A 16,995-nucleotide genomic window follows, 5' to 3' on the forward strand; every position below is an offset into this window, starting at 1 on the left:
AGGAGATCGACCATAAGGTGCCCGAGGCAGCAATAGACCCTTGGAGGCAGGTCGGCCGGAGGACGATGTATTGAATCGCGACGCGATTTGTGTGTTCCATTGTCATTAAGAGGCTCTGAACCTTACAATTAACTGTCAGTTTTGCGTCGGATTCGAAAATCTAGACTCACAGGAGAACGACCATAAGGTGTCCGAGGCAGCACTAGACCCTTGGAGACAAGTCGGCTGGAGGACGATGTATTGAATCGCGACGCAGTTTGTGTGTTCCATCGTCATTAACAGGCTCTGAACGTTACAATTAACTGTCAGTTTTGCGTCGGATTCGAAAATCTAGACTCACAGGAGATCGACCATAAGGTGCCCGAGGCAGAAATAGACCCTTGGAGACAGGTCGGCCGGAGGACGATGTATTGAATCGCGACGCGATTTGTGTGTTCCATTGTCATTAAGAGGCTCTGAACGTAACAATTACCTGTCAGTTTTGCGTCGGATTCGAAAATCTAGACTCACAGGAGATCGACCATAAGGTGCCCGAGGCAGCACTAGACCCTTGGAGACAAATCGGCTGGACGACGATGTATTGAATCGCGACGCAATTTGTGTGTTCCATCGTCATTACAGGCTCTGAACGTTACAATTAACTGTCTGTTTTGCGTCGGATTCGAAAATCTAAACTCACAGGAGATCGACCATAAGGTGCCCGAGGCAGCAATAGACCCTTGGAGACAGGTCGGCCGGAGGACGATGTATTGAATCGCGACGGGATTTGTGTGTTCCATCGTCATTAACAGGCTCTGAACGTTACAATTAACTGTCAGTTTTGCGTCGGAATCGATAATCTAGACTCACAGGAGATCGACCATAAGGTGCCCGAGGAATCAATAGACCCTTGGAGACAAATCGGCTGGACGACGATGTATTGAATCGCGACGCAATTTGTGTGTTCCATCGTCATTAACAGGCTCTGAACGTTACAATTAACTGTCTGTTTTGCGTCGGATTCGAAAATCTAAACTCACAGGAGATCGACCATAAGGTGCCCGAGGCAGCAATAGACCCTTGGAGACAGGTCGGCCGGAGGACGATGTATTGAATCGCGACGGGATTTGTGTGTTCCATCGTCATTAACAGGCTCTGAACGTTACAATTAACTGTCAGTTTTGCGTCGGAATCGATAATCTAGACTCACAGGAGATCGACCATAAGGTGCCCGAGGAATCAATAGACCCTTGGAGACAAATCGGCTGGACGACGATGTATTGAATCGCGACGCAATTTGTGTGTTCCATCGTCATTAACAGGCTCTGAACGTTACAATTAACTGTCTGTTTTGCGTCGGATTCGAAAATCTAAACTCACAGGAGATCGACCATAAGGTGCCCGAGGCAGCAATAGACCCTTGGAGACAGGTCGGCCGGAGGACGATGTATTGAATCGCGACGGGATTTGTGTGTTCCATCGTCATTAACAGGCTCTGAACGTTACAATTAACTGTCAGTTTTGCGTCGGATTCGAAAATCTAGACTCACAGGAAAACGACCATAAGGTGCCCGAGGCAGCAATAGACCCTTGGAGACAGGTCGGCCGGAGGACGATGTATTGAATCGCGACGCAATTAGTGTGTTCCATCGTCATTAACAGGCTCTGAACCTTACAATTAACTGTCAGTTTTGCGTCGGATTCGAAAATCTAGACTCACAGGAAAACGACCATAAGGTGCCCGAGGCAGCAATAGATCCTTGGAGACAGGTCGGCCGGAGGACGATGTATTGAATCGCGACGCAATTAGTGTGTTCCATCGTCATTAACAGGCTCTGAACCTTACAATTAACTGTCAGTTTTGCGTCGGATTCGATAATCTAGACTCACAGGAGATCGACCATAAGGTGCCCGAGGCAGCAATAGATCCTTGGAGACAGGTCGGCCGGAGGACGATGTATTGAATCGCGACGCGATTTGTGTGTTCCATTGTCATTAAGAGGCTCTGAACCTTACAATTAACTGTCAGTTTTGCGTCGGATTCGAAAATCTAGACTCACAGGAGATCGACCATAAGGTGCCCGAGGCAGCACTAGACCCTTGGAGACAAATCGGCTGGAGGACGATGTATTGAATCGCGACGCGATTTGTGTGTTCCATCGTCATTAACAGGCTCTGAACGTTACAATTAACTGTCAGCTTTGCGTGGGATTCGAAAATCTAGACTCACAGGAAAACGACCATAAGGTGCCCGAGGCAGCAATAGACCCTTGGAGACAGGTCGGCCGGAGGACGATGTATTGAATCGCGACGCAATTAGTGTGTTCCATCGTCATTAACAGGCTCTGAACCTTACAATAAACTGTGAGTTTTGCGTCGGATTTGAAAATCTAGACTCACAGGAGATCGACCATAAGGTGCCCGAGGCAGCAATAGACCCTTGGAGACAGGTCGGCCGGAGGACAATGTATTGAATCGCGACGCGATTTGTGTGTTCCATCGTCATTAACAGGCTCTGAACGTTACAATTAACTGTCAGTTTTGCGTCGGATTCGAAAATCTAGACTCACAGGAGATCGACCATAAGGTGCCCGAGGCAGCAATAGACCCTTGGAGACAGGTCGGCCGGAGGACGATGTATTGAATCGCGACGCGATTTGTGTGTTCCATCGTCATTAACAGGCTCTGAACGTTACAATTAACTGTCAGTTTTGCGTCGGATTCGAAAATCTAGACTCACAGGAGATCGACCATAAGGTGCCCGAGGCAGCAATAGACACTTGGAGGCAGGTCGGCCGGAGGACGATGTATTGAATCGCGACGCGATTTGTGTGTTCCATTGTCATTAAGAGGCTCTGAACCTTACAATTAACTGTCAGTTTCGCGTCGGATTCGAAAATCTAGACTCACAGGAGAACGACCATAAGGTGTCCGAGGCAGCACTAGACCCTTGGAGACAAGTCGGCTGGAGGACGATGTATTGAATCGCGACGCAGTTTGTGTGTTCCATCGTCATTAACAGGCTCTGAACGTTACAATTAACTGTCAGTTTTGCGTCGGATTCGAAAATCTAGACTCACAGGACATCGACCATAAGGTGCCCGAGGCAGAAATAGACCCTTGGAGACAGGTCGGCCGGAGGACGATGTATTGAATCGCGACGCGATTTGTGTGTTCGATTGTCATTAAGAGGCTCTGAACGTAACGATTACCTGTCAGTTTTGCGTCGGATTCGAAAATCTAGACTCACAGGAGATCGACCATAAGGTGCCCGAGGCAGCACTAGACCCTTGGAGACAAATCGGCTGGACGACGATGTATTGAATCGCGACGCAATTTGTGTGTTCCATCGTCATTAACAGGCTCTGAACGTTACAATTAACTGTCTGTTTTGCGTCGGATTCGAAAATCTAAACTCACAGGAGATCGACCATAAGGTGCCCGAGGCAGCAATAGACCCTTGGAGACAGGTCGGCCGGAGGACAATGTATTGAATCGCGACGCAATTAGTGTGTTCCATCGTCATTAACAGGCTCTGAACCTTACAATTAACTGTCAGTTTTGCGTCGGATTCGAAAATCTAGACTCACAGGAGATCGACCATAAGGTGCCCGAGGCAGCAATAGACCCTTGGAGACAGGTCGGCCGGAGGACGATGTATTGAATCGCGACGGGATTTGTGTGTTCCATCGTCATTAACAGGCTCTGAACGTTACAATTAACTGTCAGTTTTGCGTCGGATTCGAAAATCTAGACTCACAGGAGATCGACCATAAGGTGCCCGAGGCAGCAATAGACCCTTGGAGGCAGGTCGGCCGGAGGACGATGTATTGAATCGCGACGCGATTTGTGTGTTCCATTGTCATTAAGAGGCTCTGAACCTTACAATTAACTGTCAGTTTCGCGTCGGATTCGAAAATCTAGACTCACAGGAGAACGACCATAAGGTGTCCGAGGCAGCACTAGACCCTTGGAGACAAGTCGGCTGGAGGACGATGTATTGAATCGCGACGCAGTTTGTGTGTTCCATCGTCATTAACAGGCTCTGAACGTTACAATTAACTGTCAGTTTTGCGTCGGATTCGAAAATCTAGACTCACAGGAGATCGACCATAAGGTGCACGAGGCAGCAATAGACCCTTGGAGACAGGTCGGCCGGAGGACGATGTATTGAATCGCGACGCGATTTGTGTGTTCCATTGTCATTAAGAGGCTCTGAACGTAACAATTACCTGTCAGTTTTGCGTCGGATTCGAAAATCTAGACTCACAGGAGATCGACCATAAGGAGCCCGAGGCAGCACTAGACCCTTGGAGACAAATCGGCTGGACGACGATGTATTGAATCGCGACGCAATTTGTGTGTTCCATCGTCATTAACAGGCTCTGAACGTTACAATTAACTGTCTGTTTTGCGTCGGATTCGAAAATCTAAACTCACAGGAGATCGACCATAAGGTGCCCGAGGCAGCAATAGACCCTTGGAGACAGGTCGGCCGGAGGACGATGTATTGAATCGCGACGGGATTTGTGTGTTCCATCGTCATTAACAGGCTCTGAACGTTACAATTAACTGTCAGTTTTGCGTCGGATTCGTTAATCTAGACTCACAGGAGATCGACCATAAGGTGCCCGAGGAATCAATAGACCCTTGGAGACAAATCGGCTGGAGGACGATGTATTGAATCGCGACGCGATTTGTGTGTTCCATCGTCATTAACAGCCTCTGAACGTTACAATTAACTGTCAGTTTTGCGTCGGATTCGAAAATCTAGACTCACAGGAGATCGACCATAAGGTGCCCGAGGCAGCAATAGACCCTTGGAGACAGGTCGGCCGGTAGACGATGTATTCAATCGCGACGCAATTTGTGTGTTCCATTGTCATTAAGGGGCTCTGAACCTTACAATTAACTGTCAGTTTTGCGTCGGATTCGAAAATCTAGACTCACAGAGGAACGACCATAAGGTGCACGAGGCAGCACTAGACCCTTGGAGACAAGTCGGCTGGGGGACGATGTATTGAATCGCGACGCGATTTGTGTGTTCCATCGTCATTAACAGGCTCTGAACGTTACAATCAACTGTCAGTTTTGCGTCGGATTCGAAAATCTAGACTCACAGGAGAACGACCATAAGGTGCCCGAGGCAGCAATAGACCCTTGGAGACAGGTCGGCCGGAGGACGATGTATTGAATCGCGACGCAATTTGTGTGTTCCATCGTCATTAACAGGCTCTGAACGTAACAATTACCTGTCAGTTTTGCGTCGGATTCGAAAATCTAGACTCACAGGAGATCGACCATAAGGTGCCCGAGGCAGCACTAGACCCTTGGAGACAAATCGGCTGGACGACGATGTATTGAATCGCGACGCAATTTGTGTGTTCCATCGTCAATAACAGGCTCTGAACGTTACAATTAACTGTCTGTTTTGCGTCGGATTCGAAAATCTAAACTCACAGGAGATCGACCATAAGGTGCCCGAGGCAGCAATAGACCCTTGGAGACAGGTAGGCCGGAGGACGATGTATTGAATCGCGACGGGATTTGTGTGTTCCATCGTCATTAACAGTTTCTGAACGTTACAATTAACTGTCAGTTTTGCGTCGGATTCGATAATCTAGACTCACAGGAGATCGACCATAAGGTGCCCGAGGCAGCAATAGATCCTTGGAGACAGGTCGGCCGGAGGACGATGTATTGAATCGCGACGCGATTTGTGTGTTCCATTGTCATTAAGAGGCTCTGAACGTTACAATTAACTGTCAGTTTTGCATCGGATTCGAAAATCTAGACTCACAGGAAAACGACCATAAGGTGCCCGAGGCAGCAATAGACCCTTGGAGACAGGTCGGACCATAAGGTGCCCGAGGCAGCAATAGACCCTTGGAGACAGGTCGGCCGGAGGACGATGTATTGAATCGCGACACGATTTGTGTGTTCCATTGTCATTAAGAGGCTCTGAACCTTACAATTAACTGTCAGTTTTGCGTCGGATTCGAAAATCTAGACTCACAGGAGATCGACCATAAGGTGCACGAGGCAGCACTAGACCCTTGGAGACAAATCGGCTGGAGGACGATGTATTGAATCGCGACGCGATTTGTGTGTTCCATCGTCATTAACAGGCTCTGAACGTTACAATTAACTGTCAGTTTTGCGTCGGATTCGAAAATCTAGACTCACAGGAGAACGACCATAAGGTGTCCGAGGCAGCACTAGACCCTTGGAGACAAGTCGGCTGGAGGACGATGTATTGAATCGCGACGCAGTTTGTGTGTTCCATCGTCATTAACAGGCTCTGAACGTTACAATTAACTGTCAGTTTTGCGTCGGATTCGAAAATCTAGACTCACAGGAGATCGACCATAAGGTGCCCGAGGCAGAAATAGACCCTTGGAGACAGGTCGGCCGGAGGACGATGTATTGAATCGCGACGCGATTTGTGTGTTCCATTGTCATTAAGAGGCTCTGAACGTAACAATTACCTGTCAGTTTTGCGTCGGATTCGAAAATCTAGACTCACAGGAGATCGACCAGAAGGTGCCCGAGGCAGCACTAGACCCTTGGAGACAAATCGGCTGGACGACGATGTATTGAATCGCGACGCAATTTGTGTGTTCCATCGTCATTAACAGGCTCTGAACGTTACAATTAACTGTCTGTTTTGCGTCGGATTCGAAAATCTAAACTCACAGGAGATCGACCATAAGGTGCCCGAGGCAGCAATAGACCCTTGGAGACAGGTCGGCCGGAGGACAATGTATTGAATCGCGACGCAATTAGTGTGTTCCATCGTCATTAACAGGCTCTGAACCTTACAATTAACTGTCAGTTTTGCGTCGGATTCGAAAATCTAGACTCACAGGAGATCGACCATAAGGTGCCCGAGGCAGCAATAGACCCTTGGAGACAGGTCGGCCGGAGGACGATGTATTGAATCGCGACGGGATTTGTGTGTTCCATCGTCATTAACAGGCTCTGAACGTTACAATTAACTGTCAGTTTTGCGTCGGATTCGAAAATCTAGACTCACAGGAGATCGACCATAAGGTGCCCGAGGCAGCAATAGACCCTTGGAGGCAGGTCGGCCGGAGGACGATGTATTGAATCGCGACGCGATTTGTGTGTTCCATTGTCATTAAGAGGCTCTGAACCTTACAATTAACTGTCAGTTTTGCGTCGGATTCGAAAATCTAGACTCACAGGAGAACGACCATAAGGTGTCCGAGGCAGCACTAGACCCTTGGAGACAAGTCGGCTGGAGGACGATGTATTGAATCGCGACGCAGTTTGTGTGTTCCATCGTCATTAACAGGCTCTGAACGTTACAATTAACTGTCAGTTTTGCGTCGGATTCGAAAATCTAGACTCACAGGAGATCGACCATAAGGTGCCCGAGGCAGAAATAGACCCTTGGAGACAGGTCGGCCGGAGGACGATGTATTGAATCGCGACGCGATTTGTGTGTTCCATTGTCATTAAGAGGCTCTGAACGTAACAATTACCTGTCAGTTTTGCGTCGGATTCGAAAATCTAGACTCACAGGAGATCGACCATAAGGTGCCCGAGGCAGCACTAGACCCTTGGAGACAAATCGGCTGGACGACGATGTATTGAATCGCGACGCAATTTGTGTGTTCCATCGTCATTACAGGCTCTGAACGTTACAATTAACTGTCTGTTTTGCGTCGGATTCGAAAATCTAAACTCACAGGAGATCGACCATAAGGTGCCCGAGGCAGCAATAGACCCTTGGAGACAGGTCGGCCGGAGGACGATGTATTGAATCGCGACGGGATTTGTGTGTTCCATCGTCATTAACAGGCTCTGAACGTTACAATTAACTGTCAGTTTTGCGTCGGAATCGATAATCTAGACTCACAGGAGATCGACCATAAGGTGCCCGAGGAATCAATAGACCCTTGGAGACAAATCGGCTGGACGACGATGTATTGAATCGCGACGCAATTTGTGTGTTCCATCGTCATTAACAGGCTCTGAACGTTACAATTAACTGTCTGTTTTGCGTCGGATTCGAAAATCTAAACTCACAGGAGATCGACCATAAGGTGCCCGAGGCAGCAATAGACCCTTGGAGACAGGTCGGCCGGAGGACGATGTATTGAATCGCGACGGGATTTGTGTGTTCCATCGTCATTAACAGGCTCTGAACGTTACAATTAACTGTCAGTTTTGCGTCGGAATCGATAATCTAGACTCACAGGAGATCGACCATAAGGTGCCCGAGGAATCAATAGACCCTTGGAGACAAATCGGCTGGACGACGATGTATTGAATCGCGACGCAATTTGTGTGTTCCATCGTCATTAACAGGCTCTGAACGTTACAATTAACTGTCTGTTTTGCGTCGGATTCGAAAATCTAAACTCACAGGAGATCGACCATAAGGTGCCCGAGGCAGCAATAGACCCTTGGAGACAGGTCGGCCGGAGGACGATGTATTGAATCGCGACGGGATTTGTGTGTTCCATCGTCATTAACAGGCTCTGAACGTTACAATTAACTGTCAGTTTTGCGTCGGATTCGAAAATCTAGACTCACAGGAAAACGACCATAAGGTGCCCGAGGCAGCAATAGACCCTTGGAGACAGGTCGGCCGGAGGACGATGTATTGAATCGCGACGCAATTAGTGTGTTCCATCGTCATTAACAGGCTCTGAACCTTACAATTAACTGTCAGTTTTGCGTCGGATTCGAAAATCTAGACTCACAGGAAAACGACCATAAGGTGCCCGAGGCAGCAATAGATCCTTGGAGACAGGTCGGCCGGAGGACGATGTATTGAATCGCGACGCAATTAGTGTGTTCCATCGTCATTAACAGGCTCTGAACCTTACAATTAACTGTCAGTTTTGCGTCGGATTCGATAATCTAGACTCACAGGAGATCGACCATAAGGTGCCCGAGGCAGCAATAGATCCTTGGAGACAGGTCGGCCGGAGGACGATGTATTGAATCGCGACGCGATTTGTGTGTTCCATTGTCATTAAGAGGCTCTGAACCTTACAATTAACTGTCAGTTTTGCGTCGGATTCGAAAATCTAGACTCACAGGAGATCGACCATAAGGTGCCCGAGGCAGCACTAGACCCTTGGAGACAAATCGGCTGGAGGACGATGTATTGAATCGCGACGCGATTTGTGTGTTCCATCGTCATTAACAGGCTCTGAACGTTACAATTAACTGTCAGCTTTGCGTGGGATTCGAAAATCTAGACTCACAGGAAAACGACCATAAGGTGCCCGAGGCAGCAATAGACCCTTGGAGACAGGTCGGCCGGAGGACGATGTATTGAATCGCGACGCAATTAGTGTGTTCCATCGTCATTAACAGGCTCTGAACCTTACAATAAACTGTGAGTTTTGCGTCGGATTTGAAAATCTAGACTCACAGGAGATCGACCATAAGGTGCCCGAGGCAGCAATAGACCCTTGGAGACAGGTCGGCCGGAGGACAATGTATTGAATCGCGACGCGATTTGTGTGTTCCATCGTCATTAACAGGCTCTGAACGTTACAATTAACTGTCAGTTTTGCGTCGGATTCGAAAATCTAGACTCACAGGAGATCGACCATAAGGTGCCCGAGGCAGCAATAGACCCTTGGAGACAGGTCGGCCGGAGGACGATGTATTGAATCGCGACGCGATTTGTGTGTTCCATCGTCATTAACAGGCTCTGAACGTTACAATTAACTGTCAGTTTTGCGTCGGATTCGAAAATCTAGACTCACAGGAGATCGACCATAAGGTGCCCGAGGCAGCAATAGACACTTGGAGGCAGGTCGGCCGGAGGACGATGTATTGAATCGCGACGCGATTTGTGTGTTCCATCGTCATTAACAGGCTCTGAACGTTACAATTAACCGTCAGTTTTGCGTCGAATTCGAATATCTAGACTCACAGGAGGTCTACCATAAGGTGCCCGAGGCAGCAATAGGCCCTTGGATACAGGTCGGCCGGAGGACGATGTATTGAATCGCGACGCAATTTGTGTGTTCCATCGTCATGAACAGGCTCTCAACCTTACAATTAACTGTCAGTTTTGCGTCGGATTCGAAAATCTAGACTCACAGGAGATCGACCATAAGGTGCCCGAGGCAGCAATAGACCCTTGGAGACAGGTCGGCCGGAGGACGATGTATTGAATCGCGACGCGATTTGTGTGTTCCATCGTCATTAACAGGCTCTGAACGTTACAATTAACTGTCAGTTTTGCGTCGGATTCGAAAATCTAGACTCACAGGAGATCGACCATAAGGTGCCCGAGGCAGCAATAGACCTTTGGAGACAGGTCGGCCGGAGGACGATGTATTGAATCGCGACGGGATTTGTGTGTTCCATCGTCATTAACAGGCTCTGAACGTTACAATTAACTGTCAGTTTGGCGTCGGATTCGAAAATCTAGACTCACAGGAGGTCGACCATAAGGTGCCCGAAGCAGCAATAGACCCTTGGAGACAGGTCGGCCGGAGGACGATGTATTGAATCGCGACGGGATTTGTGTGTTCCATCGTCATTAACAGGCTCTGAACGTTACAATTAACTGTCAGTTTTGCGTCGGATTCGAAAATCTAGACTCACAGGAGATCGACCATAAGGTGCCCGAGGCAGCAATAGACACTTGGAGGCAGGTCGGCCGGAGGACGATCTATTGAATCGCGACGCGATTTGTGTGTTCCATCGTCATTAACAGGCTCTGAACGTTACAATTAACCGTCAGTTTTGCGTCGGATTCGAAAATCTAGACTCACAGGAGATCGACCATAAGGTGCCCGAGGCAGCAATAGACCCTTGGAGGCAGGTCGGCCGGAGGACGATGTATTGAATCGCGACGCGATTTGTGTGTTCCATTGTCATTAACAGGCTCTGAACCTTACAATTAACTGTCAGTTTTGCGTCGGATTCGAAAATCTAGACTCACAGGAGATCGACCATAAGGTGCCCGAGGCAGAAATAGACCCTTGGAGACAGGTCGGCCGGAGGACGATGTATTGAACGCGACGCGATTTGTGTGTTCCATTGTCATTAAGAGGCTCTGAACGTAACAATTACCTGTCAGTTTTGCGTCGGATTCGAAAATCTAGACTCACAGGAGATCGACCATAAGGTGCCCGAGGCAGCACTAGACCCTTGGAGACAAATCGGCTGGACGACGATGTATTGAATCGCGACGCAATTTGTGTGTTCCATCGTCATTAACAGGCTCTGAACGTTACAATTAACTGTCAGTTTTAGGTCGGATTCGAAAATCTAGACTCACAGAAGAACGACCATAAGGTGCCCGAGGAAGCACTAGACCCTTGGAGACAAGTCGGCTGGAGGACGATGTATTGAATCGCGACGCGATTTGTGTGTTCCATCGACATTAACAGGCTCTGAACGTTACAATTAACTGTCAGTTTTGCGTCGGATTCGAAAATCTAAACTCACAGGAGATCGACCATAAGGTGCCCGAGGCAGCAATAGACCCTTGGAGACAGGTCGGCCGGAGGACGATGTATTGAATCGCGACGGGATTTGTGTGTTCCATCGTCATTAACAGGCTCTGAACGTAACAATTACCTGTCAGTTTTGCGTCGGATTCGAAAATCTAGACTCACAGGAGATCGACCATAAGGTGCCCGAGGCAGCACTAGACCCTTGGAGACAAATCGGCTGGACGACGATGTATTGAATCGCGACGCAATTTGTCTGTTCCATCGTCATTAACAGGCTCTGAACGTTACAATTAACTGTCTGTTTTGCGTCGGATTCGAAAATCTAAACTCACAGGAGATCGACCATAAGGTGCCCGAGGCAGCAATAGACCCTTGGAGACAGGTCGGCCGGAGGACGATGTATTGAATCGCGACGGGATTTGTGTGTTCCATCGTCATTAACAGTTTCTGAACGTTACAATTAACTGTCAGTTTTGCGTCGGATTCGATAATCTAGACTCACAGGAGATCGACCATAAGGTGCCCGAGGCAGCAATAGACCCTTGGAGACAGGTCGGCCGGAGGACGATATATTGAATCGCGACGCGATTTGTGTGTTCCATTGTCATTAAGAGGCTCTGAACCTTACAATTAACTGTCAGTTTTGCGTCGGATTCGAAAATCTAGACTCACAGGAGATCGACCATAAGGTGCCCGAGGCAGCACTAGACCCTTGGAGACAAATCGGCTGGAGGACGATGTATTGAATCGCGACGCGATTTGTGTGTTCCATCGTCATTAACAGCCTCTGAACGTTACAATTAACTGTCAGTTTTGCGTCGGATTCGAAAATCTAGACTCACAGGAAAACGACCATAAGGTGCCAGAGGCAGCAATAGACCCTTGGAGACAAATCGGCTGGACGACGATGTATTGAATCGCGACGCAATTTGTGTGTTCCATCGTCATTGACAGGCTCTGAACGTTACAATTAACTGTCTGTTTTGCGTCGGATTCGAAAATCTAAACTCACAGGAGATCGACCATAAGGTGCCCGAGGCAGCAATAGACCCTTGGAGACAGGTCGGCCGGAGGACGATGTATTGAATCGCGACGGGATTTGTGTGTTCCATCGTCATTAACAGGCTCTGAACGTTACAATTAACTGTCAGTTTTGCGTCGGATTCGATAATCTAGACTCACAGGAGATCGACCATAAGGTGCCCGAGGCAGCAATAGACCCTTGGAGACAGGACGGCCGGAGGACGATGTATTCAATCGCGACGCGATTTGTGTGTTCCATTGTCATTAAGAGGCTCTGAACCTTACAATTAACTGTCAGTTTTGCGTCGGATTCGAAAATCTAGACTCACAGGAGATCGACCATAAGGTGCCCGAGGCAGCACTAGACCCTTGGAGACAAATCGGCTGGAGGACGATGTATTGAATCGCGACGGGATTTGTGTGTTCCATCGTCATTAACAGGCTCTGAACGTTACAATTAACTGTCAGTTTTGCGTCGGATTCGAAAATCTAGACTCACAGGAAAACGACCATAAGGTGCCCGAGGCAGCAATAGACCCTTGGAGACAGGTCGGCCGGAGGACGATGTATTGAATCGCGACGCAATTAGTGTGTTCCATCGTCATTAACAGGCTCTGAACCTTACAATTAACTGTCAGTTTTGCGTCGGATTCGAAAATCTAGACTCACAGGAAAACGACCATAAGGTGCCCGAGGCAGCAATAGACCCTTGGAGACAGGTCGGCCGGAGGACGATGTATTGAATCGCGACGCAATTAGTGTGTTCCATCGTCATTAACAGGCTCTGAACCTTACAATTAACTGTCAGTTTTGCGTCGGATTCGATAATCTAGACTCACAGGAGATCGACCATAAGGTGCCCGAGGCAGCAATAGACCCTTGGAGACAGGTCGGCCGGAGGACGATGTATTGAATCGCGACGCGATTTGTGTGTTCCATTGTCATTAAGAGGCTCTGAACCTTACAATTAACTGTCAGTTTTGCGTCGGATTCGAAAATCTAGACTCACAGGAGATCGACCATAAGGTGCCCGAGGCAGCACTAGACCCTTGGAGACAAATCGGCTGGAGGACGATGTATTGAATCGCGACGCGATTTGTGTGTTCCATCGTCATTAACAGGCTCTGAACGTTACAATTAACTGTCAGCTTTGCGTGGGATTCGAAAATCTAGACTCACAGGAAAACGACCATAAGGTGCCCGAGGCAGCAATAGACCCTTGGAGACAGGTCGGCCGGAGGACGATGTATTGAATCGCGACGCAATTAGTGTGTTCCATCGTCATTAACAGGCTCTGAACCTTACAATAAACTGTGAGTTTTGCGTCGGATTTGAAAATCTAGACTCACAGGAGATCGACCATAAGGTGCCCGAGGCAGCAATAGACCCTTGGAGACAGGTCGGCCGGAGGACAATGTATTGAATCGCGACGCGATTTGTGTGTTCCATCGTCATTAACAGGCTCTGAACGTTACAATTAACTGTCAGTTTTGCGTCGGATTCGAAAATCTAGACTCACAGGAGATCGACCATAAGGTGCCCGAGGCAGCAATAGACCCTTGGAGACAGGTCGGCCGGAGGACGATGTATTGAATCGCGACGCGATTTGTGTGTTCCATCGTCATTAACAGGCTCTGAACGTTACAATTAACTGTCAGTTTTGCGTCGGATTCGAAAATCTAGACTCACAGGAGATCGACCATAAGGTGCCCGAGGCAGCAATAGACACTTGGAGGCAGGTCGGCCGGAGGACGATGTATTGAATCGCGACGCGATTTGTGTGTTCCATCGTCATTAACAGGCTCTGAACGTTACAATTAACCGTCAGTTTTGCGTCGAATTCGAATATCTAGACTCACAGGAGGTCTACCATAAGGTGCCCGAGGCAGCAATAGGCCCTTGGATACAGGTCGGCCGGAGGACGATGTATTGAATCGCGACGGGATTTGTGTGTTCCATCGTCATTAACAGGCTCTGAACGTTACAATTAACTGTCAGTTTGGCGTCGGATTCGAAAATCTAGACTCACAGGAGGTCGACCATAAGGTGCCCGAAGCAGCAATAGACCCTTGGAGACAGGTCGGCCGGAGGACGATGTATTGAATCGCGACGGGATTTGTGTGTTCCATCGTCATTAACAGGCTCTGAACGTTACAATTAACTGTCAGTTTTGCGTCGGATTCGAAAATCTAGACTCACAGGAGATCGACCATAAGGTGCCCGAGGCAGCAATAGACACTTGGAGGCAGGTCGGCCGGAGGACGATCTATTGAATCGCGACGCGATTTGTGTGTTCCATCGTCATTAACAGGCTCTGAACGTTACAATTAACCGTCAGTTTTGCGTCGGATTCGAAAATCTAGACTCACAGGAGATCGACCATAAGGTGCCCGAGGCAGCAATAGACCCTTGGAGGCAGGTCGGCCGGAGGACGATGTATTGAATCGCGACGCGATTTGTGTGTTCCATTGTCATTAACAGGCTCTGAACCTTACAATTAACTGTCAGTTTTGCGTCGGATTCGAAAATCTAGACTCACAGGAGAACGACCATAAGGTGTCCGAGGCAGCACTAGACCCTTGGAGACAAGTCGGCTGGAGGACGATGTATTGAATCGCGACGCAGTTTGTGTGTTCCATCGTCATTAACAGGCTCTGAACGTTACAATTAACTGTCAGTTTTGCGTCGGATTCGAAAATCTAGACTCACAGGAGATCGACCATAAGGTGCCCGAGGCAGAAATAGACCCTTGGAGACAGGTCGGCCGGAGGACGATGTATTGAACGCGACGCGATTTGTGTGTTCCATTGTCATTAAGAGGCTCTGAGCGTAACAATTACCTGTCAGTTTTGCGTCGGATTCGAAAATCTAGACTCACAGGAGATCGACCATAAGGTGCCCGAGGCAGCACTAGACCCTTGGAGACAAATCGGCTGGACGACGATGTATTGAATCGCGACGCAATTTGTGTGTTCCATCGTCATTAACAGGCTCTGAACGTTACAATTAACTGTCAGTTTTAGGTCGGATTCGAAAATCTAGACTCACAGAAGAACGACCATAAGGTGCCCGAGGAAGCACTAGACCCTTGGAGACAAGTCGGCTGGAGGACGATGTATTGAATCGCGACGCGATTTGTGTGTTCCATCGACATTAACAGGCTCTGAACGTTACAATTAACTGTCAGTTTTGCGTCGGATTCGAAAATCTAAACTCACAGGAGATCGACCATAAGGTGCCCGAGGCAGCAATAGACCCTTGGAGACAGGTCGGCCGGAGGACGATGTATTGAATCGCGACGGGATTTGTGTGTTCCATCGTCATTAACAGGCTCTGAACGTAACAATTACCTGTCAGTTTTGCGTCGGATTCGAAAATCTAGACTCACAGGAGATCGACCATAAGGTGCCCGAGGCAGCACTAGACCCTTGGAGACAAATCGGCTGGACGACGATGTATTGAATCGCGACGCAATTTGTCTGTTCCATCGTCATTAACAGGCTCTGAACGTTACAATTAACTGTCTGTTTTGCGTCGGATTCGAAAATCTAAACTCACAGGAGATCGACCATAAGGTGCCCGAGGCAGCAATAGACCCTTGGAGACAGGTCGGCCGGAGGACGATGTATTGAATCGCGACGGGATTTGTGTGTTCCATCGTCATTAACAGTTTCTGAACGTTACAATTAACTGTCAGTTTTGCGTCGGATTCGATAATCTAGACTCACAGGAGATCGACCATAAGGTGCCCGAGGCAGCAATAGACCCTTGGAGACAGGTCGGCCGGAGGACGATATATTGAATCGCGACGCGATTTGTGTGTTCCATTGTCATTAAGAGGCTCTGAACCTTACAATTAACTGTCAGTTTTGCGTCGGATTCGAAAATCTAGACTCACAGGAGATCGACCATAAGGTGCCCGAGGCAGCACTAGACCCTTGGAGACAAATCGGCTGGAGGACGATGTATTGAATCGCGACGCGATTTGTGTGTTCCATCGTCATTAACAGCCTCTGAACGTTACAATTAACTGTCAGTTTTGCGTCGGATTCGAAAATCTAGACTCACAGGAAAACGACCATAAGGTGCCAGAGGCAGCAATAGACCCTTGGAGACAAATCGGCTGGACGACGATGTATTGAATCGCGACGCAATTTGTGTGTTCCATCGTCATTGACAGGCTCTGAACGTTACAATTAACTGTCTGTTTTGCGTCGGATTCGAAAATCTAAACTCACAGGAGATCGACCATAAGGTGCCCGAGGCAGCAATAGACCCTTGGAGACAGGTCGGCCGGAGGACGATGTATTGAATCGCGACGGGATTTGTGTGTTCCATCGTCATTAACAGGCTCTGAACGTTACAATTAACTGTCAGTTTTGCGTCGGATTCGATAATCTAGACTCACAGGAGATCGACCATAAGGTGCCCGAGGCAGCAATAGACCCTTGGAGACAGGACGGCCGGAGGACGATGTATTCAATCGCGACGCGATTTGTGTGTTCCATTGTCATTAAGAGGCTCTGAACCT

Source organism: Schistocerca nitens, chromosome 8, assembly GCF_023898315.1.
Source record: "Schistocerca nitens isolate TAMUIC-IGC-003100 chromosome 8, iqSchNite1.1, whole genome shotgun sequence".
Taxonomy (NCBI): domain Eukaryota; kingdom Metazoa; phylum Arthropoda; class Insecta; order Orthoptera; family Acrididae; genus Schistocerca; species Schistocerca nitens.